Source organism: Phacochoerus africanus, chromosome 2 (genome assembly GCF_016906955.1).
Source record: "Phacochoerus africanus isolate WHEZ1 chromosome 2, ROS_Pafr_v1, whole genome shotgun sequence".
Taxonomy (NCBI): domain Eukaryota; kingdom Metazoa; phylum Chordata; class Mammalia; order Artiodactyla; family Suidae; genus Phacochoerus; species Phacochoerus africanus.
Genome location: NC_062545.1, coordinates 140,230,166 through 140,257,669, shown reverse-complemented (window position 1 = coordinate 140,257,669; position 27,504 = coordinate 140,230,166). Strand labels below are relative to the sequence as shown.

Here is a 27,504-nt window from a genome sequence, read left to right as displayed (position 1 = left end):
CTTTCTCTTTAATGTGTCACCGACAAAGGTTTTGAGTATTGTTCTTGGAGCTCCACTGATGCCACGAACCGCATGGTTTTATTACGACCTTTGCAGAGTAGTGATTTTTAGGAAAACACGTTATACTACTACAGTAGAACTGACTGTAGATGTGTATATGTGGATTAGTATACTCACATATATCTCACAGCTCTGCTGAGAAGGCCTAGAAACAATAACACCCAAGAGCAATGAGCACACCTAGCATCCACATCTTGCTTTCTAAATGCCATCATTCAGGAGTTCCCATTGTGGCTCGGTGGTAACAAACCTGACTAGTATCCATGAGGATGCAGGTTTGATCCCTGGCCTTTCTCAGTGGGTTAAGGATCTGGTATTGCCATGAGCTGTGGTGTAGTTCGCAGACTCGACTCAGATCCTGCACATTGCTGTGGTGTGGCATGGGTCAGCAGCTTCAGCTCTAATTTGACCCCTAGCGTGGAAACCTCCTTATGCTGTGGGTATAACCCTAAAAAAAAAAAAAAAAAAAAAAAAGACAAAAGATGAATGCCATCGTTCAAACACCGTTTTGGAAAGGAGGATGATTCCAGGGTTGTAAAAAAGTAATATACAAGATGAGGCTACAGTAATTAAATAGTCTCCTACTTTGTTCAGAAAAAAAATGTTTTATTGTTGTGAGGGTTTGGCTTTTTTGTTTGCATGTTTAACTTAAGACAATGTTACCGAGAACACACTATTTGAAAATTCTCATTTCTATTTCCTGAGATCAAAATCTTGAAATTATCTAAAACAGGATCCTCTGCCTTAAGGCAGACATGCCCTTAGACTTTTTTTAATAGATAAATCCTTTCAGTTCCCTCACCACTATATACCTTCACTTCCACTCTTCAAACACCCATTCCATGGTCAAATTCTTAAGCCTTATCATTAACAAGAACTGTTCTACTTTTGAAAGTAAATTATACATCCCACTCTCTGACTTATATCCTCTTTATCCTTCTAGGCACTCTTCTACAAGTAAATTCATCATCTTCCTCCAAAGCTTGATCATCCACTTGTGCTTCCCATTTCAGTACCCATTCATTCCCTCAATTGCCCAAGCCATAAACCTAACCATTGCCCTTAACTCCTCTTTCTCTTTTACCTTCCACAAGCCCTCCATCACTGAGTCCTTTAATTCTACCTCCTATCTATCTCCTTAAATTTAATTATTTCTTCAATCCTCATCCCACTACCATAGGCCAGGCCACCTTACCTCTTTTAACTAGTTTGTTGTAACATCCTCCTAATGATTCTCCCTGCCTACCAGTTTTAATTCTCTCAAAAGAATTCTATATAGTGCAATTAGGATTGCCTTTTTAATTAATTTCCTCCCAGGCTTAAGATGCTTAGATTTTCCCTAAAATAAAGTATAAATTCTTTAACATAGCTAAAGGGCCCTTCATAATCTGGCCCCTATTTATCTCTTCACTCTCATCTCTCCAGTAATGCCTGATCCATCCACAGTGTACTCTGAGTTTCTCTGAGCAATCCAATCTCCCTAAGTGTATCTCTTGTCCAGTCTGGTAAACTCTACCAACTCTCTTCATGAGGCTAAGTCCTATTCACTCTCCAGACTTCAACCTAAATTGAAGGTGTTACTACTTCCTCTAGAATAAATTTTCCTGCCCTCCCTGAAACTAGGTTAACTGCCCCTTTTGGGTAGTCTTATAGCACTCTGCACTACACACATCAAGCACACAGCAAAGTGGATTATAAACACATATGTGTCCATATTTCCACCTAACTGTGAAAGACATGCCTATTCCCTGGTATTCCTCATCATCTAGCCCTGTGAACTGAATGAATTAGAGAATGAAAACCATGAATTCCCATTCTGGCTCAGGGGGTTAAGAATCTGACTAGTATCCACAAGGATTCAGGTTCAATCCTTGCCCTCACTCAGTGGGTTAAGGATCGAGTGTTGCCACAAGTTGCACTGTAAGTTGCAAATGCAGCTCAGATCTGGTGTTGCTATGGCTATGGTGTAGGCCAGCAGCTGCAGCTCTGATTTGACTCCTAGCAGGGAAACTTCTATATGCCTCAGGTACAGCCCTAAAAAAAAAAAATAATGATAATAATAATAATGAAGCCAAACTGAAATAAATTGCCAAAGTAACACAATGCTTACAAAGAATTAGAACCCAGCAACTCCAGGCTCAGGAACACAATATTCTTTCTACTATACTTTGTGGCACTTAAATTTACTTTCATATTCAGTTCAATGTCAGTTAGGTATAAAGCACGTAACATAAAGTTTTAAAGGATCTATATATATATAGATGAGATATATATATATATATATCTCATATATATATGATATATATATATATATATATCTCATCTCATTTTATAGTTAAAGAGATGCCCAGAAAGGGCTAAAGAACAAAGCACTATAAAACAGCAATGTCAAGATTAGTCATTTTGATGTTCTTTAACTATATACTATAATCTCAGGAATTAGGTTTTAAAATTTTAAAGTTGAAAACTTTTAAGTTTTTCATTTATTCCAGGATAGTAAAGTTATTAAAAGGCGAGCAAATGAATCACCAATTCACTTAAAAGTTTTCCCAAAATTACCTAAAATGTTATAGCAAAACATAAGAATATTTAATTATGGTATAAGCCTAACAAAGATAATATTGAGTCATTATTATAATTATACATTAAAAACAACATATGGGTATCAATCATGCTCAAGGCACTGTGAAACACATCCACTGAACATAAAGAGATATAAAACAGGATTCCTACTCCCAAGAAGCTTAAAATAAGTTTTAAAAAATAAGACCCAACCAATTAAATTTAAAAATTATGTGACAAATTAGTCACTTAAAGTGTTAACACTTTCAACGGAAAAAAAACTGTTTTAAGGATTTTTAGGAATGTAAAGAAAAATGACAGTCTACTGCCTGAGCAATCATCATAAACTCAAAATTTCCTAGCTTGGTTGGCTAAAAGGGATCTAAAACAATGAAATTGCAGTATTAACAAACATACCTACTGCCCAGTTCTTGGTTTCCAAATAACTCTTGCCCAATGAAAGAAACCAGGACTCCTGGAAGAAATGGCTGATTCTAGGACAGCATCAAGAAAAGCAAAAGATGAGCCTGGAATATCTTTTGTCCCAAAAATAAGGAAGTGCCCCCAAAATGATAGGAATATGTCAAAACAATTAATGAGTTAGTTGAAGGAGCTCCCATTGGCCAAATCTAATTTGGAACATCAAAATGAATACTAAAAGATAACAGTATAAAAAAACATACAAATTTATACTGACATCAAATAAGCAAATCAGAAGGAAAAGCTCTTCTTTACAACAGAATGCCAACTAACAAATGTAGAAGGAATAACAGAAAACCACCACTTTGGAATCACTGTGTAATAATGGGCTCAGGCAAGAATCATCAATGAATGCATTTTAGAATTCATTATTTGAACATTATGTGAACATTTTAGGGAAGACAGAATATTTACATAATCTCAAAGTACTTCCCCAAAGATTATTCAATAATAACAAAGAGGACAACAAAAACTTTTAGATGGAGACAACTGGCTGGCAAACCTTAACTAAGTGATCCAAGTCAGTATCGCCAACAATGGGTCAAATTCAGCTGCATGCAAATCAATGAAACTAGAACACACCCTCACACCATGAACAAAAATGAACTCAAAACGGCTTAAATACAAGACACCATCAAACTCCTGGAAGAGACCATACGCGAAATATTCTCTGACATCAACTTTATGAATATTTTCTCAGGTCAGTCTCCCAAGGCAACAGAAAAAGAGCAAAAATAAACCAATGAGACCTAATCAAATTGAAAAGCTTTTGCACAGCAAAGGAAACCAAAAAGAAAACAAAAAGACAACTCACAGAATGGGAGAAAATAGTTTCAAATGATGCAACTGACAAGGGCTTAATCTCTGGAATATACAAGCAACTTATACACTCAACAGCAAAAAAGCCAACAACCCAATGGAAAAATGGGCAAAAGACCTGAAGAGACATTTTTCTAAAGAAGATGTGCAGATGGCCAACAAGCACGTGAAAATACGCTCAACATCCCTGATTATTAGAGAAGTGCAAATCAAAACTACCACAAGATACCACCTCACACCAGTCAGAATGGCCATCATTAATAAGTCCACAAATAACAAATGCTGGAGAGTGTGGAGAAAAGGGAACCCTCCTGCACTGTTGGTGGGAATGTAAATTGGTACAACCACTATGGAGATCAGTATGGAGATACCTTAGAAATCTATACATAGAACTACCCTATGACCCATCAATCCCACTCTTGGGCATATATCCGGACAAAACTTTCCTTAAAAAAGATATATGCACCAGCATGTTCATTGCAGCTCTATTCACAATAGCCAAGACATGGAAACAACCCAAATGTCCATTGACAGATGACTGGATTAAGAACAAGTGGTATATATACACAATGGAATACTACTCAGCCATGAAAAAGAACAAAATAATGCCATCTGCAGCAACATGGATGGAACCAGAGACTCTCATACTGAGTAAAGTAAGTCAGAAAGACAAATACCATATGATACCACCTTTTTTTGGGAGGGGGGGGTCTTTTTGTCATTTCTTGGGCCGCTCCCGTGGCATATGGAGGTTCCCAGGCTAGGGGTCGAATCAGAGCTGTAGATGCCAGCCTACACCAGAGCCACAGCAACGCAGGATCCGAGCCGCATCTGTGACCTACACCACAGCTCACAGCAATGCCAGATCCTTAACTCACTGAGCAAGGCCAGGGATCAAACCTGCAACCTCATGGTTCCTAGTCTGAGTCGTTAACCACTGAGCCACGACGGGAACTCTTATGATATCACTTATATCTGGAATCTAATATAAGGCACAAATGAACCTTTCCACAGAAGAGAAAATCATGGACTTGGAGAATAGACTTGTTGTTACCAAGGGGGAGGGAGTGTGGTGGTTGGGGAGCTTAGGGTTAATAGATGTACACTATTGCCTTTGGAATGGATTAGCAATGAGATCCTGCTGTGTAGCACTGGGAACTATGTCTAGTCACTTACGATGGAGCACGATAATGTGAGAAAATAGAATGGGTATATGTATGTGTAACTGGGTCACCATGCTGTACAGCAGGAAAAAAATTGTACTGGGGAAATAATTATTTTAAAAAATTCATAAAAAAAAAGGTCAAACTGACTTTATAGTGATGCACTGAGGGTGTATCATCACCTATGCAATTGTCCTGGCAAAAATGCATAACTTGATTCTAACAACAAAGAAACAATGCGAAGTGATGGACCTCCTAAGAAATAAAGGACCTGCACTCTTCAAAACTATTAATGTTAAGGGGAAGAAAAAGGTTGAAGGGCTGTCTCAGATTAAAGAAGACAAGAGGAGTTCCCGTCGTGGCGCAGTGGTTAACGAATCCGACTAGGAACCATGAGGTTGCGGGTTCGGTCCCTGCCCTTGCTCAGTGGGTTAACGATCTGGCGTTGCCGTGAGCTGTGGTGTAGGTTGCAGACGCGGCTCGGATCCCACTTTGCTGTGGCTCTGGTGTAGGCCGGTGGCTACAGCTCCGATTCAACCCCTAGCCTGGGAACGGCCGTGCCAAGGGTACGGCCCTAAAAAAGACCAAAAAAAAAAAAAAAAAACCAACCTTCTGACAATACCAAAACTTTACTTTATGGAAACTGACCCATTTCCGAAAGACAAAATCTTAACTCCCTTTCTCTTCAAAATCCATGTCAAATTAAGTTTAACATATTAAGAAAAAGGTTTTCAGCATCAAAATAGTTTGCTAAAGTAGCCCCCAACTTGCAAATGGGTTATACTCCAAAAGCTCATTTTTAAGTCAGGCATTTAGAATGTGGAATGATCTTCACCATTACAAATTGTGGTTAGGTCCCTAATGTTGGCCACGAAAGTTCTCACAAAATGGAATCTCAGGAAATGCCACTTTTGCTCAAAGATATGAGACTCCTACTGTGACCCAGAATGCTGATGACAATATGTTAATACATATAGAAAATGCACAAAGTAATATTTTATAATCTAAAAGGTACTTTATAAATTTTAAAATCTCATTTGGGAAAACTGGTTTGTGTCGGTCATTTTAGTTGATTAGGACAACTTCCACTCAATTCAACATTTACTAAGTAAGCAAGATAGATTGCCAGGTAGTGAACACACACAAAAAAAGCAACTAAGGAGTTCCCGTCGTGGCTCAGTGGTTAACGAATCCGACTAGGAACCATGAGGTTGTGGGTTCGATCCCTGGCCTTGCTCAGTGGGTCAAGGATCCAGCGTTGCCATGAGCTGTGGTGTAGGTCACAGACATGGCTCGTATCCCGCGTTGCTGTGGCTCTGGCGTAGGCCGGCGGCTACAGCTCTGATTAGAGCCCCAGCCTGGGAACCTCCATATGCCACAGGAGCAGCCCTAGAAAAGGCAAAAAGACAAAAAAAAAAAAAAGCAGCAACTAAGAATTCAGCCTAGCAGAAGAGAATGACATCAATTATGGAACTTTAAAATATTCTAAAGTGGAATTTACAGTGTATGCATCAAGAGCAAGGGAGGAAAACTTTGTCTAAAAAGATTAAAATTGGTATCAAGATAACATCTGAGCTGTAACTTAAAGGATAAATAGTTCAATAGCTATATGAGCAAGGGAGCATTACAATCCCTGGCAAAATATGAACAAAGATATAGAAATATTCATTCAAACATTCAGTGTCTTCCAAGTGCAATGCAGTGTGCTAATGCCTGGGGATACCAAAAAGTCAGACAAGGCCTCTGCCTTCATGGAGTCTACACTCAGATAATGGAAAAACACTAACTAAACAAGATATGTACAAGTTATAATAAGTAACCTGAAGGAAATAAAATGTATGAGAGAGTAACATTGGCCTGCAACATTACACAGGACAGTCTAAGTGAGGAAGTGAGATTCCGGCCAAGTTCCAAAGGGTTTGGCCAGGCCAGCCTAATGAGAAGCATCACAAGCAGGTAGCCCAAAAACTGCAAAAGATCCTAAAAAGGACATAAAGAGTTTAAAGAACACTGGGGGGCTGGCATCCAATGAATAAAGGGAAGAACAATGAGAATTAGAAAGATCATTCAGGGCCATTCAGGACACAGAAAGGAATACAGGCTTTATTTGAGAGGAATGGGAAGTCACTAGAAGATTTTAAGGAAAAGGACATGATTTAAGCTCTTAAAATGGTCCCCAGGGCTGCTGTGTGAATAAAGAAAAACTTGTGAGAAACAGGGAAATAAACAAGCCAGTTAGGAGGCCACTGCAGTAATTCCTGCAAGAGATGATGACTTGAAATAAAGAGTGAAAGCTAAGAACAGTGGATCGCCTCGATAAATCCTGAAGGTACAACAGAACAAGAGGATAGATTGGATTGGAGACAAAAGAAAATAATCCAAAGAGACATCTTAAGTTTCTTGCTTGAGTACTGCCATCTACTGAGACGAAGAAGGTCAGTCGAGGAGATACCAGGGTTTGAGGGTAGCAGGGAGGAAGAAGGTTGGGGGAGACAAATAGATAGCTTTATTTTATTCATATATCTAATGTTATCTTTGAAATCTCAAATAGATTTCTAAGTAGATATCAAGCTCAGGAAAATTCTGGATTAAAAGAATAAAAATGGGAGACATCAGCATGAAAATAACATCCTTTTCACGGAAGAGCAAACAACTGGCCTTAACTGGGTCATAGAAACTAAAAGGTTATGAGTCTAGAAAGACAGGCCAGAATCATATTATCAAGTGAACCACGACTGATAATGACAACAGCAGAAGTGGTAACGATAGAAACAGTAGAAGAAAAAATTACTGCATTTTAGGTACCAAACACTGTGGAAACAGCTTTATAATACACATCTCATTTAATCCTCTCAACAACTTCACAAAGTAGATAATATTATAATCACTATTTTACACATTGAGCCTCAAGAAGATTGAAAACTTGCCAAAGAACAAAAAGTGGGTATTCAAATTTAAGCAGTCAGATTTTAGAGGTTAACCTCTTATCCCTTAAATTACCGCCTCTTTACTGATTTTATATACCTTCTAAGTTTTTCTTAAAAGAAGAATGACATTTAGATTTGAATTTTAGAAATATAATTCCAGTCTCTATGTAAAAGATGGATTGCTGGGGATTAAAAAAGTGAGAACATGTTAGTCAATGCAAGAGCATCTTGTTTCAATAGGCCAACAGTTACAAGTTATCCTACCAGGTGAAATGAAGAGAATCCTTTTGTTCCCAAGGAGCAAAAATCAAACCTCAAACTATCCACATCAACCTCCCAGTGCATGTGGCTGGCAACAAAAATAACCTGGTTTTAAAAAGGTCCAGCTCATGAAGTATAAATTTACCAGGCACTACCATAATATTTTTCAAAACGTTCAACAATGTGACTTTAATGATGGCTACATTTAAGTTCATAAAATAAAGTTTACTTTTTTACATAAGGAAATAAATTAGTGTTGATTCAAGACAACCATGAAAAGGTATGCTTTCGTTGATAGCTATTAGAAATCTGATCAGCTAGTGTCTGTTTTTCACCCGTTAACAATTCCTCTGGCTTTCAGCATCATCAGTTATTAAACTGACCAAGAAGTAAACTATCTGCTGTCATATGCCAACGTTCAAACATTTGGTATTCCACGTCACAAACCAGCTAATTTTTTAACTCATGTGCTTATGATTTCATCTTAAGTGATCACTAAAATGACTTGATATTAAAGACTAAGTTCAGTAAATATCAATTTAGTAAATATATGTAATAATTATTAAAATCAGTAAATAACATCTATATAAAAATACAGTATTTACAAAATATGTGCCCACACATATCCCATGCCATGCAAGAGGCTTAATTAAATGGGCTTATAATCTTAATTATAATAAAATGGACCCAGAGTTCATTTATGATAGAGTACATAGATAAAGCATACATAGATAAAGCATACACAAATAAAATCATTTAGTTCCATCAAGCAAGTAAAATGAAGCATAAAAAATTATAATAACTTACTGAAGAAAAATTATTTTTAAGATAACCTATTCCAGGCATGTTATAAAAATATTTTCATAATTTCAAATTTTAAATACCATATCTTAAAGATAACTCCCACAGATAATTCCTAAAAGACATGTTTCACTGAAGAGTAGAAAAAATACTTGTATTTAACTCTAATTTCTTTTTTTTTTTTTTGTCTTTTTGCTATTTCTTTGGGCCGCTCCCGCGGCATATGGAGGTTCCCAGGCTAGGGGTCGAATCGGAGCTGTAGCCACTGGCCTTTGCCAGAGCCACAGCAAAGCGGGATCCGAGCCGCGTCTGCAACCTACACCACAGCTCACGGCAACACCGGATCGTTAACCCACTGAGCAAGGGCAGCGACCAAACCCGCAACCTCATGGTTCCTAGTCGGATTCGTTAACTGCGCCACGACGGGAACTCCTCTAATTTCTTTTTGATATGTGGAGAGACCATGGAAGTTAGACTCTAACAATGATTGCAGATCAAAAACTCAAAAAAGAACAGCCAACTAAACATTTCATGTATAATCTGGGAATTAATTTAAGATGATATAATATTGCAACCCAAAGAAATATATGAACAATTTCCTGTATTTATACATTATATAACATCCTTTTGTTAACAAACACTAAAGGCACAAGTACTGGACAGAGTACCTAAACAATCTTCATAGGAAGAAAGGGATGAAGAAAGATGAGGCAATAAACATTTTTTTACATTAAGCCTCAGGCAATGCCTGAGGAACTATCACACCATTATTTAATTCTAACAAGTCTATGGGGTAGGTAGAAGCAATTCCTTCCCATTCAACAGAAGATGTCTCCTAACTTTGTCAGTAATGGAGCTAGGGATCTGATGATGAAGTGAAACAGCCTTCCTTTATGAGGACTTGCAAACTGGCAGTGTTAGGGTTCTTTGCAGGAGGTAATCTAACTAGAAGACAAATTTGATTTTCCATATTTACACTTCTCTTATTACTTCAAACGTTGAGTGGGCACGCCTTAATTTACTAAGAATGTTCAGAAATTTTCTTTGTAGTCTAGAAAAAAAGCAATATTGATCATTTTCAATCCACAAGGCAGTAGTTAATGCCCCATCACCAATAAAGTAAAACTTCAGCTAGACAATGTAACATTCATATGTACCATGCGTATTATCCTCCAAAATAAAAAAGAGGCGCATGGTCTGATTACAGACAGAATATATAAAATTAGAAATGCCCAAAGAAAATCTAGAAATATCATTACATGTTACACTAAATCCCTCTCATCAAACTTTACAAAAGCAGGTAAGGGAGGGGAAAAAAGGTGGCTTTCCAAAACCTGACTGACAAGCATGCTACTTACTAATAACAAATCTACTTATGGCTTCCTCCTAAATCAGAAAAGAAATCTACTAAAAATGTTTATTGAAACATTTCAAACTTCAAAATCATGTTATAATAAACATTTCCATTAATTACTTAACCATTCTCAGAATACACTTCAGTATTTCTCTCTTGCTAACCAATTAATGAGTGAGACACTACTACTGCTTGAACATTAATAAAATTAATAGTAAGCTGCACTGCATTCCAAATGTAAAATACAAAGCAATAATGTACTTGCCTTGAAAAATAAAGCATCACCACTCAAAACATCTTTAAAAGATTATTTCCAGTTGAATTTACCAAAAAAAAAAAAACTTTGTCACACACATCCATTAAGAAAACATAAAAACTCTAAGAATATAGATAATTCTCCAACCATAATTCAACATGGTGACATTACAATTATTATTTTTGAGCCCCAAAGGTTATTTTCCTTCTACTGAATGGTTGCCACCACTCACTCATTCACTGCCCTAAACAATTTAACAGGGGGGAGGGAGGAAAAAACTCTTGCTGGGAAGTAATTTAAGGAATTAAACATAATTTTATCACCTTTGTTCCAATATGAATAAAACCACAGTATGTAACAAGAATATGAATTAAATGAAATAGGTAAGCAAATTATTTTGTTTAGAGAGGTCACTGATTGCTTTAGTAAATAAGTTTCTACTGGACGTGGGCTTCCAACAGAATTGTTGAAGACTGTCTACAAAGTATTTAAATCACTAGTTCTTCAGAGTATTTTCATTGTAACACCATTATTACAACTTTTTACTACAGTATTCACTGAGAATTAAAATTCCAGAATCAGTGCATCATCATACAGAACTAATTAATGTTTTACATGACATATAACATGTGTTCGTTACATTTGATACAAATAACTAAAATTGACATCCACTTTAGTGAAAACATGACTTTTTTCATAAAACAAAGCTGCCATTCACAGAAAAAAAAAAAAGACTGAGCCCTCCAAAAATAAACCAAAAAAACAAAACAAAACACCCAAAACCATAAAGTGTACATACAAAAGCCATAATAACACAATATGGTTATTTTATCCTGATTTCCTAAATTCATACTACTAAACAAATGCCATTTCTGTGTTTGGGGAAAAAAAAATTTTAAGCTATTTTGTTTACCTTTTCCACAGACTGTTCAAGTACTGCCAAGGTAACACAGATTTTAAAACTGACAACTGGAGTACTTGGCAGTTGCCAAAACAACACAGCTGGATTCTTAAAGGGAAAGTGCTCTTGTGTAATGTACACCTAATTACAGCTTTAGAGACCCTTCTCTTCATACAGTAACAGATACAAGACACGAGAAAAACATGCTGTGCTAAAACTTCAAAAACTTTAGACAGTACGTGTTTAAAAATACACACATTCTTGTTAACACAGCACAGCAGGCCTTTCTAAAAGCACATTTACAGGGATCAAAATCTCAGAGTAAACTAAAACTCAGATTAACACTGTGCTGTTCTTCTCCAATACACACAGTTCCCTCCTGGATCATGACAGGAGGCTCGCTTCTTATCTCAGGAACCATTCAAGTCTGAGGACATTTTTATAGCTACATTTTAAAAGGAAAAAATAAAACAAAACAAACCTTGTTTTTTTAAATCAGAAATATTCATCTTTTCCAAACTTGTCTGCACTATCTCACCTACTAATAAATCCTCACTTATCAAAGACGGATGGAATCGAACTAAAAGGCGAAGTTTCTATCTCACAAAACCCTCCGTGCGATCCGGGATCTACTTGGGTGGATGTTCAGGGGCAGCGAGCAGCTCCCTCTGCAGCCCCTTGTCCGCGAGACGTCTCGCCGATCGGTGGGGCGACCGCACGGGCAGGTGCTCCCCCAAGCCGGGGCCACCTCCTGGAACCCTGGGGCGACCTGGCCACCGGCTCGCGCGCGCGCGCACACACACACACACACACACACGGAGAGCTTGGACCTACATGTTCTGCTCCGTTAGACCAACATTCTCCCAAACCAGAAGTGGGGGAACTTCATATCCAACCAGGGCGCAGAACGCCCCTCCACACCAGGGGTCAGGCCCTTCGGGTGGACCCCGGCCTCGCAAGGCAGGATGAAGAAAAGGGTCCTCGGGCGTCCCCCGCCCTACTCCAGAGTCTCCCAGCCCCAGGGAACTCCTTCAACTTTCAAGAAGGCGACGTCCACCACCGCCCCCAGCCCCACTCGCGCCGCGCACCCAGGGAGGCTCCTCGAGCCGAGCTCGCGCGGCCCAGCCTGCCTCCACCGGCCCGCGACACCCCTCAGACCTCCGGCCCGCCCTCGGGGCACCCCGCCCCCACACCCGCAGGCGCCCCGCCCCGCGGCGCCCACCCGACGCGACCACCCCACCCGCCCCACCGCGGCGCACCTCGGCTCCGGCCCTGTGCCAGCCCGACGCCACCCCGTCCTGGCGTCCCCGGAGCCCCGCAGGCGCCCCTCCCGGGGCCGCACCGCCCCTCGCCCCGGCGCCCCCCAGCCCCGACCCGGCTCCCTCGCTGAGACGCCGGCCCCGCAGACCAGACCCTGCCGCCCGCAGTCCTCACCACGTCTTAGGCGCAGCTGCCGGGCACACACACGCCGCAGCCCGGGCCCGCCACCAGCGCTCCGCGCCGCCCGGAGCCGCCTCCTTCAGCCCGGGACTCGCCGGGACGACCGCGCACGGATCCCCACACCGGGGCTATTTTTAGGAGGCAGGCCCCGGCCGGGCCGGAACTCGTTCCTTCCAGCGCGCGTGCGCACGACGCTGATGGCCTCAGTGTCCCTCCGCCAACCTCGCTTTTTCCTCCTTTTCCCTCCTTTCCCCTCGCTCCCTCTTTTGCTTCTCCCTTAAGGTTTCTTCTCCGAGCTGATTTACCCTCTTGGTGGATAGTAGAGCACTTAGAGTAGGAAAGACAAGGGTGCGGGCAAAGAGGGTCACAATGTTTGGAAGCGAGCACTACCCCACAAGGACGTGAGGGGCGGACTATGTTTTCTCGGGTGGGTGAGAGACGGCTCACCCGGCACAGGAAGGAGATGACGGCGGTTTGGCGCCGGGGCTATGGGCTGGAGCTTGCTTTCCTCTGAAGGACCGTGTTCTCCTGGAAGGGATACTGGTCACTTGACAAGGGCCTGGGCGCCTCCCAGGGCGGGGCGGCCCGGCGGCGTCGCGCCCTGCAGCCTCCGCCTCCCCCGCCGCTGCCTCCCCAACCGGCCGTGGGGGCCGGGCCGGGAGCGGCTCCACTGACGCGGCGCGTGGCAAATCGCCGCGCGTGGCTGCCCGCTCCAGCCAACCCGGGGTGCCGGGGGCGGGGCTGGGGCGGGGCGCAAGTCGGGCAGTCTCCCGGAGTGCTGTGCCAGGCGGCGCCCTTCGGGAGCGGCCAGACACCCCCTGCCGGGCTCCTGGAACCGTGGCCAGACCCCAGCCCTCGGGACACGCTTGGCGCCCCCAGGTCTCAGCTCGCCACGCCCGCACCCACGCCCTCATTGCGGTCAGGACGCACCTGTGCCCTCGCCTGGGCGGCCACTGGGTCACCCTCACTGAGCAAGCACAATGGAACACAGGCCCCTGGCGCGTCGTGGCGGCTCGGACCCGGCCCCCAGACAGTACAACTTGGAGGGACCTGGATGGCAGGCGGCATCTTTCGCGCTGGCCAGCGAAGCTCCCCACGTCCCAGAAGAGAGAACCTACAAATCTTGACCATTAGTAATCGCTAATTACAAATAGGCTCAGCTAGTAAGCCTTGAGCGCTAAACTGTGCTGAATGGTTTGCATACGATAGCTCAAGTATTCCTTGCAACATGCGTAGGAATTAGGCTAAGTTTCTATTCCCATTTTACATAGGAAAGGGAAGCTTAAGCACTAAAGTGACGGTTTAAAGTAGTTTTGACGATTAAGGTTTAAGAGGAGGGCACTGAGCCCTTGAACTCCTAACCACTGTGCGTACCGCCTTTTCTGAGAGCAGGACAGAGGGGATGTGCTTGGCACAGACAGCCATTCTGTTTTGGAGGGTGTTGGGCTTTGTCGCGGGAGGTCATTAGGTGAGCCATTGCGGTCCTTGCATCCTGAAGGCTTGGCCTCTGGAGTTTCTATGGCCACACTGCCGACCTCTTCCCCCAGAGGTACCTATGCAGTGGACACGAAGCCAAAGAGTTATTTTCACTTAGTGAAAATGAGAAAATCAGTCCCAGAGCACTTTAAGACAAAGTGATTGGGGTGGGTGAGCAGATTTGCAGAGGCTGTGGGCAGAGGAACTGGGAAGTTACAAAGGAAGCTGGAGGCTGGCAGGCTTCCTCCCTCAAGGACAAGGCAATATACTGGGGAGAACCCAGCACAAAAGCGACACAGAAACACCAGATACTGGGAAATAAACCTGGAGTTGTGCACAGAGCCCCACAGTGTCAGCATTCGGAGGAGTCAGCAGCAGGGACTTGCAGGGAGGTTTTTTTAAAACAGGTTATAATTGGGTGTAACTCAGCAAGTCAGTAGAAATGCATGCTTTTTAACCTGTCAGAGGCTGCAAAGCCAGCTGGATTTGGCTTCTCTGCTCCAAGAAAATAGAAGAGTTTGGCACTTTTCCTTTACAGTCTATGATCTGAGGTGGGTGGACAGTGAGCAGTGGCTCCTTCATTCCCACCTGCTCTTCATCCTGGAAGGAGAAAAGGGACAATGAGAACATGTTGTTCTGAAAGAGGTTTTCACACTCATTGCTCCACTCCACCTCCTACCCTTGGCAGAATCTGACCCTTTTGGGGCACAGAAGACTCAGCTCAGACTGCCCACCCCCTACCCACTCAAAGGCTATTGGTCACACCAGAGAGACAGGCAGAGAACTTGGGTCTGAGTCCAGCAAAAGCAGAAATGAAAAGTGTTTGCATTACCTAAGAGAACACTTCTTCCTTCACTCCCCCCACCCTGCATGTTAAGAATTGCAGAGAGTTGTAAAATGGAATAAAGGAAGGGGGGAGTGGGGGGGAGGAAGGAAGAGAGAAAGGAGGGAAGAAGGAAGAAAAAAGTAATTTTTAAAGTTCTAGGAGTTCCTGTTGTGGCTCAGTGGAAACAAGCCTTAATAGTATCCTTGAGGACACAGGTTCTGTCCCTGGCCTCAGTGGGTTAAGGATCCGCTGTTGCTTCAAGCTGCAGTGTATATTGCAGACATGGCTCAGATCCTGAGTTACTGTGGCTGTGGTGTAGGCTGGCAGCTGCAGCTCTGATTCGACCCCTAGCCTGGGAATTTCCATATGCCACAGATGTGGCCCTAAAAAAAATTTTTTTTTAAAGAATTCTAGGAGTTCCCATCGTGGCTCAGTGGTTAACGAATCCGACTAGGAACCATGAGGTTGTGGGTTCAGTCTCTGGCCTTGCTCAGTGGGTTAAGGATCCGGCATTGCCATGAGCTGTGGTGTAGGTTGCAGACGCGGCTAGGATCCCATGTTGCTGTGGCTCTGGTGTAGGCCGATGGCTACAGCTCCGATTGGACACCTAGCCTGGGAACCTCCATATGCTGTGGGAGTGGCCCTAGAAAAGGCAAAAAGACCAAAAAAAAAAAAAAAAGAATTCCACAGCATAGCTATTGTAAAATTCATTAGCAAAGCATAATCACTGTTACTGTAATTAAAGTAACAAATTTTTAGGTAATCATCATAGCCTCTATTCAGGTCTCAAAAAGATGTACCTGAAGTCCAGTGTCTCTGGCAACCTATGGCATTCAGCTTGGCTTAGACCATGTGCCACTGGCTTAGAAGGAACTTCAGAATGGTCAGCATCTGTTTGTCCTCCAACCCTTTCTGTCCTCCTTAAAGTGCTCAGGCATCTAGGTGTGTCTGGACTGAAGGGCCTCAGCATTGACCTAGGCACTGCACTGGAATAGTATAGAAGAACAGCCCTTCCTCCACAGGAGCTGGCAAGCCACAGGCGGGGAAATGCACCTTAAAACACAAGCCAGCCTGATAACCACCAAGGGAGGAGTTCTCAAGGCCACTAGAAGAGCACAGTGTCTAAGAAAGGAAGAGAATTAGGGGAAGGCTTCTTAGAGGCGGCAACCCCACAGTGAATCTAGAAAGCCTCCGAGGATGAAAAGGGGCTCTCTCATTAAGTCTTAATCTGAAGAATAAAACCCAAGCTCCTTTGGAGGAGAGATCCCTGACCACCTGGCCAGCCTTACCCTTACCCCTTCCTGCCAGATACCTCACCATCCCCATTCAGGAATCTGAATCATACTCCTCCTGTCTGCAGGGTAAACCCCTTTATATCCATTAGGCATCATTGTATAAAGAGTCCCTCTCTAATATAGTGCCTAATTGAAATGTATTTCTTTATGTATGTCTGTCTCCTCCCCTCGGTTGAGTGAGCCCCTTAAAGACAAGAACTGTGATTTACCCCTTAATTGATCCACAATATCTAGCACAGTGCCTGGTGTGTAGCTGACAATCAGATAAATGTCTGTTAAATATTTATGAGCAGACTTTAGGCAGAGGGACTGCTGTGTGCAAGGCCCCTGTGAGTGTGGCTACAAAAGAGAAAGCACAGCTAGGGTAGTATGCCTGGAGCCAGGAATCTGATCAAGTGCTGGGGTGTGGTGGGAGACTAGGCTGGAAGAATGGTCAGGGGTGAGACGGTGCAAAGCCTTAGCCCGTCAAACCAGGCTATTTGGATTTCTTTCTGAAAGCAAAGGGAAGTGCTGGTAGATTTCAAGCCGATGAATAAATAGCAAGATCTATTTGGCATTTTATAAGAATCCCTGAGGGGAGTAGTTGGGGGGAGGGAGCAGGGAGCGAGCCTAGAGGCAGGACAACCAGTTAGGAGGCACAGATGTGTAGCCGCTGCTGTCATAGCCCCTGCCCTTCCCATCCCCAGAGATCTCTGCAGACTGAACCCATACATGCTGATGGCTTCCTGTGTCTCTGTTGAGGCTCTGGCTCCGGAAGAGGGCTTGGGTCAGTAGATAAAAAAAACAGCTTCCTCATGCCTGAGAAGGACAACTCTGAGGCATATACCAACAGTCTCTTGGGGGTGCCAGTGAATTGGGCCTGGGTAGTCCTCAGTGGTGATACACTCATTAGTATGCTTTGGGTTGTCTCTCCTCACTTCCCATGTCTGGCTTCCCCACTCCCCCAGAGTTCTTCCCAGGATCACCTCCCACATAAACCTCCTGTATCAATATCCTTGTTTAGGGGGAGGTCTGCTTTTCAGAGGACCCATTTAAGACAAATGGTAACTGAGATAAGGAAGAAAGAGGACCTGAATGAAGACAGTTGCCTAATGGTAAAGAGAGGGCAGGAGCAAAACAGGGAGCCAGAAGGAGAATTGACCTGCTTGCTGGCCTTTGAATCTGGGGTCAGGGGAGGTGGAGGAGTCTTGGCTGCACCAGTTTTGGCTGCTTGGGCTCCTGGGTAGCCTTGTGGGTTTTGGATAAGAAACAACAATTGGATGAGACTGGACAATGTAGGGAGGGCTTTGTGAAGGAGGATAAATTTAAGCAGAGTTTTGAAGCTGAGGTATATGGGCTAGAGAAAAAAAAAAAAGAAATAACTTATAGGAATTCTCTTCTGGTGCAGTGGGTTAAGGACCCGGTGTTGTCACTGCAGTGGCTGGGGTTGCCAGTATCGCACAGGTTCAGTCCCTGGCCAGAGAACTTCTGCATGCTGAGGGCATGGTCAAAACAAAACAAAACAAAACCATGGAACAGAAAAATGACAATGAAAGGGATGGACAGCTGGACAGTAAAAAAAAAAAAAAAAAAAAATCTTTGGGGGAGGAATAACTATATGAACCAGTGAAAATAAAAAGAACCTCAAAGGGGTTTTAACCTGTGAGCTGTTTGAAGGTAGGGCCATACCATGTTCCATCTTGTGTCCCCCACACTTAATGCTCAGTTGATTTTTACTAAATATAGTGTGAACCAGGCAAAGTGTCTCAATGAATATTTTTCATGGTGTCTCCATCTTGTATGACTATAAATAATTAAAAATTAAAGGTTTTCAATGTGATCCAAATTGCTTAAATCTCCAAATTTAACTTTGTGTAAGGTTTGTGTCCTGAGACATAGCACATATAAGACACCACATCTTACTTGTAAAGTTACCTGCTCTTAGGTTTTAAAATCTGAGTAGGATCTAATGACTTGTAAATTTTCAGAAAATCACAAATCCACATTTTAAACTAAACCTAAAACTAGAGACTTTATCCACTTTGTACTGTACACCATAAGTTCTTAAGAGTTATAATCACCAACATATGTGTGAAAGAGAGAGACCTTTTGTGTATTCCTTCTCTGTTGCAAGTTCTGTGATAAATACCCAGATCTAAATGCATTTTCTAATAAAAGGAACCAGGGCTCCTTGGAGAAATGGTTGATTCCAGGACCGGAAAAGTTTAAAAAAACAAAACAAAAAACAAACCCTCCCCCCCAACCACACAAAAGAAAAACATCTAGATAAACCAATGGTAACAGAAATCAAGGGAGTGCTCAAAAAATGATAGGGGCAGCTCAAAGGGACATAGGAGGCAATCGGAAAGAGCTGTCAATGGCCTAAAGCTGGGACAATTAGAGCAACAAAGTAAATAATGCTAGTATTGCATTGTTACCTACAGAATAAAATAAATATTCACCAGCCCATACTGATATAAATAAATTATTGACTGGATAAACAGGAGAGAAGGTATAGATTTTACTTACAGAAGAATTCCCATTTTAAAAATGTTCAAAAACCACCATTAGGCAAACATCACAGTTAATAACCAATGCAAGCAAGAATATTCAATGGATGCAAAGATTAGTGGGGAAAAGAATGATGAGAAACAGGATATTTGCATAGTCTCAAAGTAGTTCCCTGCAAGGCATTTGTTAATTACAAAGAGAAAAATAGTAGCATTCCATAGGGGAAACCAGCAGACCATCCTTAGTCATGTGAACAAGGCTAGCCTCACCAGCAACAAAGTTTACCCTACTTAATACACCTGTGGTAGGATGCAACGAGGGCACATCCCTTCCCATGTTCCTACCCCAAATGTGTGACCTGAATCTCATCATGAGGGAGCCTCAGACAAACACAAATGGAGTGACATTCTACAAAATAACTGACCAGTGCTCATTGAAATTATCCAGATCATGAAAAACAAGGAAAGACAGATGAAATGTCGCAGATCGCAGACCAAGGAGAGAGACCTGACAACTAAATGCAACTGGGGGCTCTGGACTGGATCTTGGTACCTTAGTGAGAAAACTGGTGAAATTTGAATAAGGTCAATAGTTTAGTTAATAGTGTTAAGTCGATATTAATTTCCTGGTTTTTATCATCATACAATTTTTAAGAAAGCTGGGTGAATTCTCTGCACCATGTTTGTCACTTTTAGTAAGTCTAAAAGTATTTCGAGATAAGGTGTTCCCGTCGTGGCGCAGTGGTTAACGAATCTGACTAGGAACCATGAGGTTGCAGGTTTGATCCCTGGCCTCTCTCAGAAGGGTTAAGGATTTAGTGTTGCCCTGAGCTGTGGTGTAGGTCACAGATGCGGCTCAGATCTGGTGTTGCTGTGGCTGTGGTGTAGGCTGGCAGCTGTATCTCCTATTCAACCCCTAGCCTGGGAACCTCCATATGCCATGGGTGCAGCCCTGAAAAGCAATAAATAAATAAATAAATAAATAAATAAATAAATAAATAAAATAATAGTATTTCAATATCTAAAAAAATATTTTTTAACTGACAAGATATTTTGGTGTTCTACAATTTACTCAACTCCCTAGTAACGACCCTCGTGGAGTTTAAATACTAAGTTCAACTTCAAATTGGGCAATATTAAAACTATTGGTAAAATGTAAGTATTAATGTTTTGAAGTGGCTAATGTTCTGAATTGAGAAGAAAAATCACAGAATATAACAATATTTCCACTTGCTACACAAAGAATAGGGTCCATGACTGCCATGTGACTATTGCTAAATATCAGAAAGTGACACACACACGTATAACTTCTAAAGTTGCCTATTACATCTTTTTCAAGCATTAAAAATGTTTTCACTTATTGTATTTGAATATATCTTAGGCTTTTATTCTTGAATGCATGATGATGAAAGGGATGAATTCAGGCACTCAAAGAAGAGGATAAAAGACGTTTCCTCCGCTCAATGTATAATCTTACATGTCAAAGTCTACGTGAAGATTAAAAACTTTAAAAATATAAGAAATCGAATCCTTGACAGCTGGACGTTTTATACAATTGAACTTCAAATAAGTCTTTCAATTGCTATTATATGTTGTCATTTTGTTATATTTTATTTTTTTCTTTTGCACAGAGTTTATTCTGACTTTATGATCTTCTACACAACCAACAATACATTCACATGTCAGTTACAGTAATTCCCAACTTGGAGTTCATTTTCTTTTCAATTTTTGTATTCCATCCAAAGAGGGGCTGCATTTCACATGTCCTCTCAATATCCCACCCATGTCTACATCTTGCCCATGAGACTATGATCTCTCCTGTTCTCTTTGCCTATCTATTGTTGTCACAGATATTGTCCCTAAAGGCTGGAACTGTTCTAGGTCCTCCTCAGTAATTTCTTTCCAAATGCATCCCACGCATAACCAGGCTCTACATGACTATGAGGGTGTCCATTTAGACCTATTCTGAGCCTTACATGTCCATAAGACCTCATACAGAAAGAAGGGCCAGTTCTCTCTGTGATGGTCACATTATACGAATTATTCCCAAATTGCTACTTATGATCTAGTGAAGATTTCTATCTGCTCAAATTTTAGAATGTTGAAACGTGAAAACAATCTGGGAGTCACCTAAAAGATAAAAGCACAAGTTTTGAAGTCCAATAGTCTTCTGTTTAACTCACACTTCCAGAATTTCCCAGGTGTGAACATTTGGGCAAGTTGCTCAGGTCCTCCAAACCTCAATTTTCCTGCCTGTAAGATGATAGGAATCCTTCCTCAAGGTTGTTTTGAGGATTGAGTAACCCCCATAAAGGACTTACCTAATCTACATGCATAAATAGTAGCTACATGTTTGCTTGTTCATTGATTCCACAAACTTCTCCTGAGCCCTTCCTGTGTGCCAGACACTATTCCAAGCATGGGGAATTCAGAGAAGATTGATATTCTCAGGGAGCCTGTAGTCACAGAGGTACACAGACAATAAAAAATATATAAACAAGAAGACATCAGATGGTGATAAGGGCTGTGATGAAATAACACAAGATCTTCAGAGAACCATTGAGAGGAGATCTTAGCTAGGGGTTAGGGAAGGCTTCTCTGAGACAGTGACATTTAAATTGGGTGACAAAAGAGCCAGACAGGTGAAGACCTGGGGAAGAGTGTCTCAGGCAGAGAGAAGGACAATGCCCTCGAGATGGGACTGAGCTTATTTCATTCAAAGAACAGGAAGAAGGCAAGTATAGCTGAAAGAAAGAAGCAAGGTGGGGAGTCCAGGGTGGTTTTTAAGCCTTTGAAGGGCTGTTGTCGTGACATTGTTACCCATGTAAGAAAAGGATGAAAAATAGTAAAATAAACAGCCAGCATGTGAGTACCGATTGCTCCCTTTCTGTTCACGAGGGGCAAGTGAGGCATCTGTCTGTCATTCTTTTGCAACATTTTTTTTTTTAGCTATGGCGGGAACTCAAGACAAACCAACTTAAACCAAAAATTAAAAGGGGAAGAACTTATTGGCTTATTTGACTGAAAATTGAGGGGTATTTTTAAATTCCAGCACTGGTAGTTTGGAGGCTAAAGTAATCTCTTTCTCTCTCCACCCCCCGCTTCTCCCTCTCTCTGGGAGTCACTGAAAAGGTAAGATATCTCTTCCTCTCCCTCTATGCCCCAGAATTCATGTGTTGAAACATAGTCTCCAACATGATGATGTTAGGAGGTGGGGCCCTTAAGAAGTGATTAGGTCATGAGGGTGGGGCCTCATGGATAGGATTAGTGCCCTTGTGAAAGAGCCCCAGATTGCTCCCTAGCCACCTGAGGACAAAGCAGGAAGAAGGCTATTATCAGACTCCTAGTCTGCTACCACTTTGACCTTGGGCTTTCCAGTTTCCAGAACTATGAGAAATAAATTTCTGTGGTTTATAAGCTGCCCGGTCTATGGCATTCTGTTATAGTAGCCCAAACAGATTATGACAATTTCTATTAAGACAGAACGTTCTTTAAATCTTTACTATCAAAGTCCCAGAGGTAGGCCTAGCCTGGGTCACATGTCTTTCTCTGAACAAATCACTGTGGCCCGGGTGATAAAATGCTCTGAAGGGTAACATTTGGGTCAATACCTGCCCCTGGAATCCTGGGAAGAGAATCAAACACACCAAAACCCCAGGAAAACATGGACTGGAGAGGGGTAGTTTCCCCCTAAATTGGGGTGTTATTATCAGAAGAAGAGGGCCTGTGTACCAAACAGACAAAAAGAAAATAGACATTACAACAACTGAGTGGAAAGACTTGTATGCTTGTATTTAAACTATGAGTGGAGAAATTTGGTTCCTACCCTCGAAACTAACCCTGGCCTCCTAATGGAAAAAAAAAAAAAAAGACACAGAAGGAAATATGTCAATAAGAAACCTAACAGACTGTATTGTAAAGCCTGAAATTCCATGTTCTGTTTTGACATCTGGACCCTCAGGGGGTTGCAGAGTCCTAACCGAGCGTTCCCTGTTCTCAGCACAGGTACATGTCCCCTATCCAGTTAGTTACTATATCAGCCAGACTCCACCCCGTCCTAGGCCTCATAGTTTCAGGTCCCTGCCAGCCCACACAATTATTCAAACAAGCAAATCACATTCTCCTGCAGGAACCATTGGCCTCTCACCCTCTTGTTACTATGAAGCATTTCTCCCCCAGATCTAGATGGTTCACTCTGCTCGTGAGGGCAAGTCCAGTGCAGCCCTGCATGGTGTTTGGTCTCCTCCTGTAGGCTGTGAGTACATGTGACTCATAAGCAGCTGCCAGTCTCATCTCTCCTCTGTTGGGTGTCATGTGTTTGGCCATCTCATATTTTTCAGGGCAGGAGATCCCTCCAACAGGGTGAATAGGAGGTGATCAGATCACAGACTTCAATAGCTTTTCTAAGAGTAGCCAGGGCCATTGGCAATGGTCAGTTAATTTGAGCCCTCTGGACTCTGATAAACCCTGAGTGCTCCTGCTGGTGGATCCTGGGGGCCTCTATGCACACAAGCAAAGCTCTTCCACACTCCTGGTTCCCAGTCACTCTTCCCAAATGATCTTCTTTAATGTGAGGTCTGGCCAGCAGGCTCATTAGTGATCTTGCCAGAGTCTAGCTGAGGACCTGACACACAGTAGGCTTCTGATAACTGTTCCCTGACTGAAAGAATGGATCTTTGTCTTCCATCAGGCAATGGCAAACTGGGGAACATTCTGGTCTGATGCAACCGCTTGAAAACTTGGTTGAAGTTAGAGCCAAAGTGACCAACCCAGAAAATCTGAGAATGGAAAATCTATTTTATCCTGGGTTTTGCAGAGGAAGGAAATGCTGGAGGTCAGAAGCCATGGTTTTCAATGTGCACATTAGTGAAGTATCAAAATGACCTTTTTTTTTCCTTTCAACGAGGCTTCATTTTTATGCTAACATTTTCAATGAAGTCCCTGTTTTTGTCAGAAGTTTCAACCTCTGCTGGGTAATTGCACAACCCCTGGCTTTGCTTGGCCTGCATAGCCTTGGCACAACTGATTTTTTTGATACATGCTGTAGGCAAGATTTTTATGAGGCTGGATTCTTGTCCTGACTTTATTTGATCATGTATATCTGTAATTCAGCATGTAGATTAAAGCAGACAGCACCTCTCAGCACCACGGTGATAAATGCCACAGAAAATGATAGCAGAATAGTTATCATATACATATCTACAGGAATGCAAAAAGCCTTTCCAGAAATCATGTTTCAGCACGTTGTGTGAATTAAGCACACAGTTTCAAGGGGCTCAGTCCTCTACTTGAGAGTCACCCGCAATTTCTAAGAGCTTGAATAAATTAGATCCAGGTTTCCAAAAAAGCCAAAGAGCTTCATCAAAATTCTTCACCAGAATTCTCTGTCCTGGTCTTTGGATCTGCAAAAGGGTGCATTCTGAGCTATTGCTCTTCAGAAAACCTGATCTAGAACTGAATTCAGTGGCAGAGCTGAGGTTAAAGAAAGACTCCATTTTTTCACCCTTTGGATTAAAAAAGATGAAAAGACTTGTTAACACACTGAATTGGCAAGGGTGTGCAGAAACAGGCGCTCTTGTGTGTTGTTAGTGGGAGTGAAAATTGGTACAATCTCTTGGGAAAGCAATTTGGTTAATATTTATCACAATTTTAAATATACATACCCTTAGCTCAGCAATCCCACATCTAAGAATTTATCCCATAGAGGTACTTACATATAGTCACTGCAGAATTGTTTAGAGCAGCAAAATAATTCGAAAAAGATGCATATCTATCAAAGTGAAACTGGGTAGATAATTTATGATTCAATCATACAAAAGAATACACTTCAGATATTGTATGTGTGTCTGTGTGTGCACATGCACGTCCCTAGATCAGTGGATTTCAATAGGAAGAACAGCTGATAATATCTGGAGACAACTGGACAAGGCATCTAATGGGTAGAGGCCAGGGATGCTGCTAAATTTCCCACAGTACACAGGACAGCCGCTCCTCTCTGACAACAAATAGTTATCTAGCCTAAAATGCCAGTAGTGCTGAGGATGAGAAGCCTTCCTTCTAGACAATCTGAAAGTTTCTGTAAGTAATTATAGTAGCTGCCTCTGAGAAGGGAAACTGGAAGACTGGCTATAAGCCTTCATCCTGATAGAAATTTTATGCAATTGATGTAATCAATGTGAAGCAGTTTTTAAATGTTCATTCCCAGGCACTCTCAGGCAGGGTATCAGAAAAACCCCAGGCTCCGTGGGAGCAATTTCTTTACCTTCTTTTGCCTCAGATCTCCCCTTTGCTTGGATCAAATGACAGACATTGTGAGTGAACTTGAGGATGAGAAAAAGTTCTTTGCATTCACAAGTTCCTGGGCCATTTCTGGTCACCCGGGGACAGAAATATCACTGAAGTGTTGACTCTAAAAGCAAAGTGTAACTTTCTTTTTTGCTTGTCTCTGTGCATGTTGACTCTAGAACTTGGCGGTGTAGAAAGGCAAATGCTCTTTCCCTTTCCCATATGCACTGATAAGATAAGTAAACTCAGGGATATACCTCTCTTACGGTCTGAATGTGCAGCTTTTATATTTCAAATAAGAAGTTATCTCTTGAAATATTTTAAACACCGTTTTGAGTTTAGCATATAAAATTTACCCAAAGTAGGTCTACAAGGATCTTCATCAGAGCATTGTTTATGAATCCGAATCTGAACATAAGAGCCCAGGGAGTTCCTGTTGTGGTGCAATGGAAAGAATCCGACTAGTATCCATGAGGATGCGGGTTTGATCCCTGGCCTCGCTCAGTGGGTGGGGGATCTGGCTTTGCCATGACCTATGGTGTACATCTCAGATGTAGCTCAGATCCTCCATTGCTGTGGCTGTGGTGTAGGCTGGCAGCTGCAGCTCCAGTTCAAGCCCTAGCTTGGCAACTTCTATATGCCACTAGTCCAGCCCTAAAAAGCAAAAAACAAACAAACAAACAAAAAGACCAGGAGAAAAATGTTATATAAACTATATCAAAGTCATTCTATAGAATATTCTGCTACTGTCAAAAAATGAGTTAGAGCCTTACATGTTGATGTGGAATGATCTCTAGGATGCATCACTGGAAAAAAGCAAGTTACGGAGCAGTATATATAATAGGCTCCTTTCTGTATAAATTACAGAAAAGAATATATTTAAAATTCCATCTTGGCATATGCATATTTTTCTTTCTGGAAAGAATATGAAACTCTTTAACAGTAGCTTCTTTGGTGAGAAGGACTGAGGGCAGGGGGTAGGGAGAGTTACAGGCAGCTCTCTTGGCATTTCATACCCTCACATGCTGTTTAAATGTTCTAACCATGTACATGTGAATGCATTATTTTAAAAAAAAATTTTTTAACAGAGCTTATCAGGATGGCAAGAGTATAGACCATTTAAAATGGATTTTTAAGTATTCCTTTCTGCTTATAAAAATGCGCACAACATATAAATATTATAAAAGAAAATTTAGAAAACATCTGAATGTAAAAGAGGCAAGGTATGATCAAATAAATAGACAACTTAAAGTGGTTCTTTAAAATTACATAGAGCCAAGTCAATTTATAGTAAAATGGCACACATATGAGCCTTCAGATATGAGCAATGCCATTGAACAAATTTGAATAGAGCATCTTGTTGTGGTGGCTGAAGTGGTCGTTACTATCATCCCTTGACCTGTTAGTATTTTTGAGTGTCCACCGTAAGCAAAAAAGCATTGTGGTTAATCTATGTAGGAGGTAAATGTTCAAATGTGGACACAGACATATATCCCTTGAGTCACCTGCCAACTGAGGTTGATGGATTTATTCTGCATTATGTCTACAAGCCAGCTAACTAGGATTATGGCCTCAGGTAACTCCCTCATAAGGATCAGGTGCATGACCTAGGCCAGTCTGGTGTGAGGAGCACCTGCCACAAAATCTCTTCCTCAGGTGGACCTGGACCTGAAATCTCCACCATTACACAGAGTCCTGGAGTTGACAACAAGGCTGATTTAAAATAAAGTAGTCACGATTAAAATGCACTCAAGCAGGCACACATTTCCCAAGCTATGTAATCCAATGTCTAAATACATCATTTGTTTAATTCCTTCTGATAGCAGATAAGGTAAATCTTAGTCAACTGGGGGCAATACAGGTTATTTCCCATTTTGAATTTCATCCAGTTCAGGAATCCCCTGCTTTCTCCCAGAGACTGACCTATGTTGGGGTAGGGGAGAGAGACACTAATTCTTAACCAGTTTGCACCCCCCACCACCCCTGGTTGGTGACTTCTGAGGTAGGGATACAGTGTCCCTCTCTCAGCTGTCAAGCCCCTGCAAGGGTACATTCTTAGTCTCAAAATGCATGTAAAACCATGTAGGATAAAGATCCATGAATCAGATT

General features: G+C 41.9%; 1 protein-coding gene across 16 annotated transcripts in view; it reads right to left on the bottom strand.

Annotated features, from left to right (window-relative positions):
- The window catches only part of MEF2A (myocyte enhancer factor 2A), a 166,395-nt gene extending 152,679 nt beyond the window's left edge, over positions 1 to 13,716 (bottom strand). For 2 of the 16 annotated variants that reach the window (XM_047766819.1, XM_047766817.1), the window contains exon 1: positions 13,472 to 13,716. The gene's annotated coding sequence lies outside the window, so the exon portion shown is untranslated. Of the gene's footprint in view, positions 1 to 13,018; positions 13,228 to 13,471 lie in introns of those variants that run through there. The other 14 variants (XM_047766813.1, XM_047766812.1, XM_047766811.1 and 11 more) reach the window with 9 other exon arrangements.
- Positions 13,717 to 27,504: the final 13,788 nt, after the last annotated feature.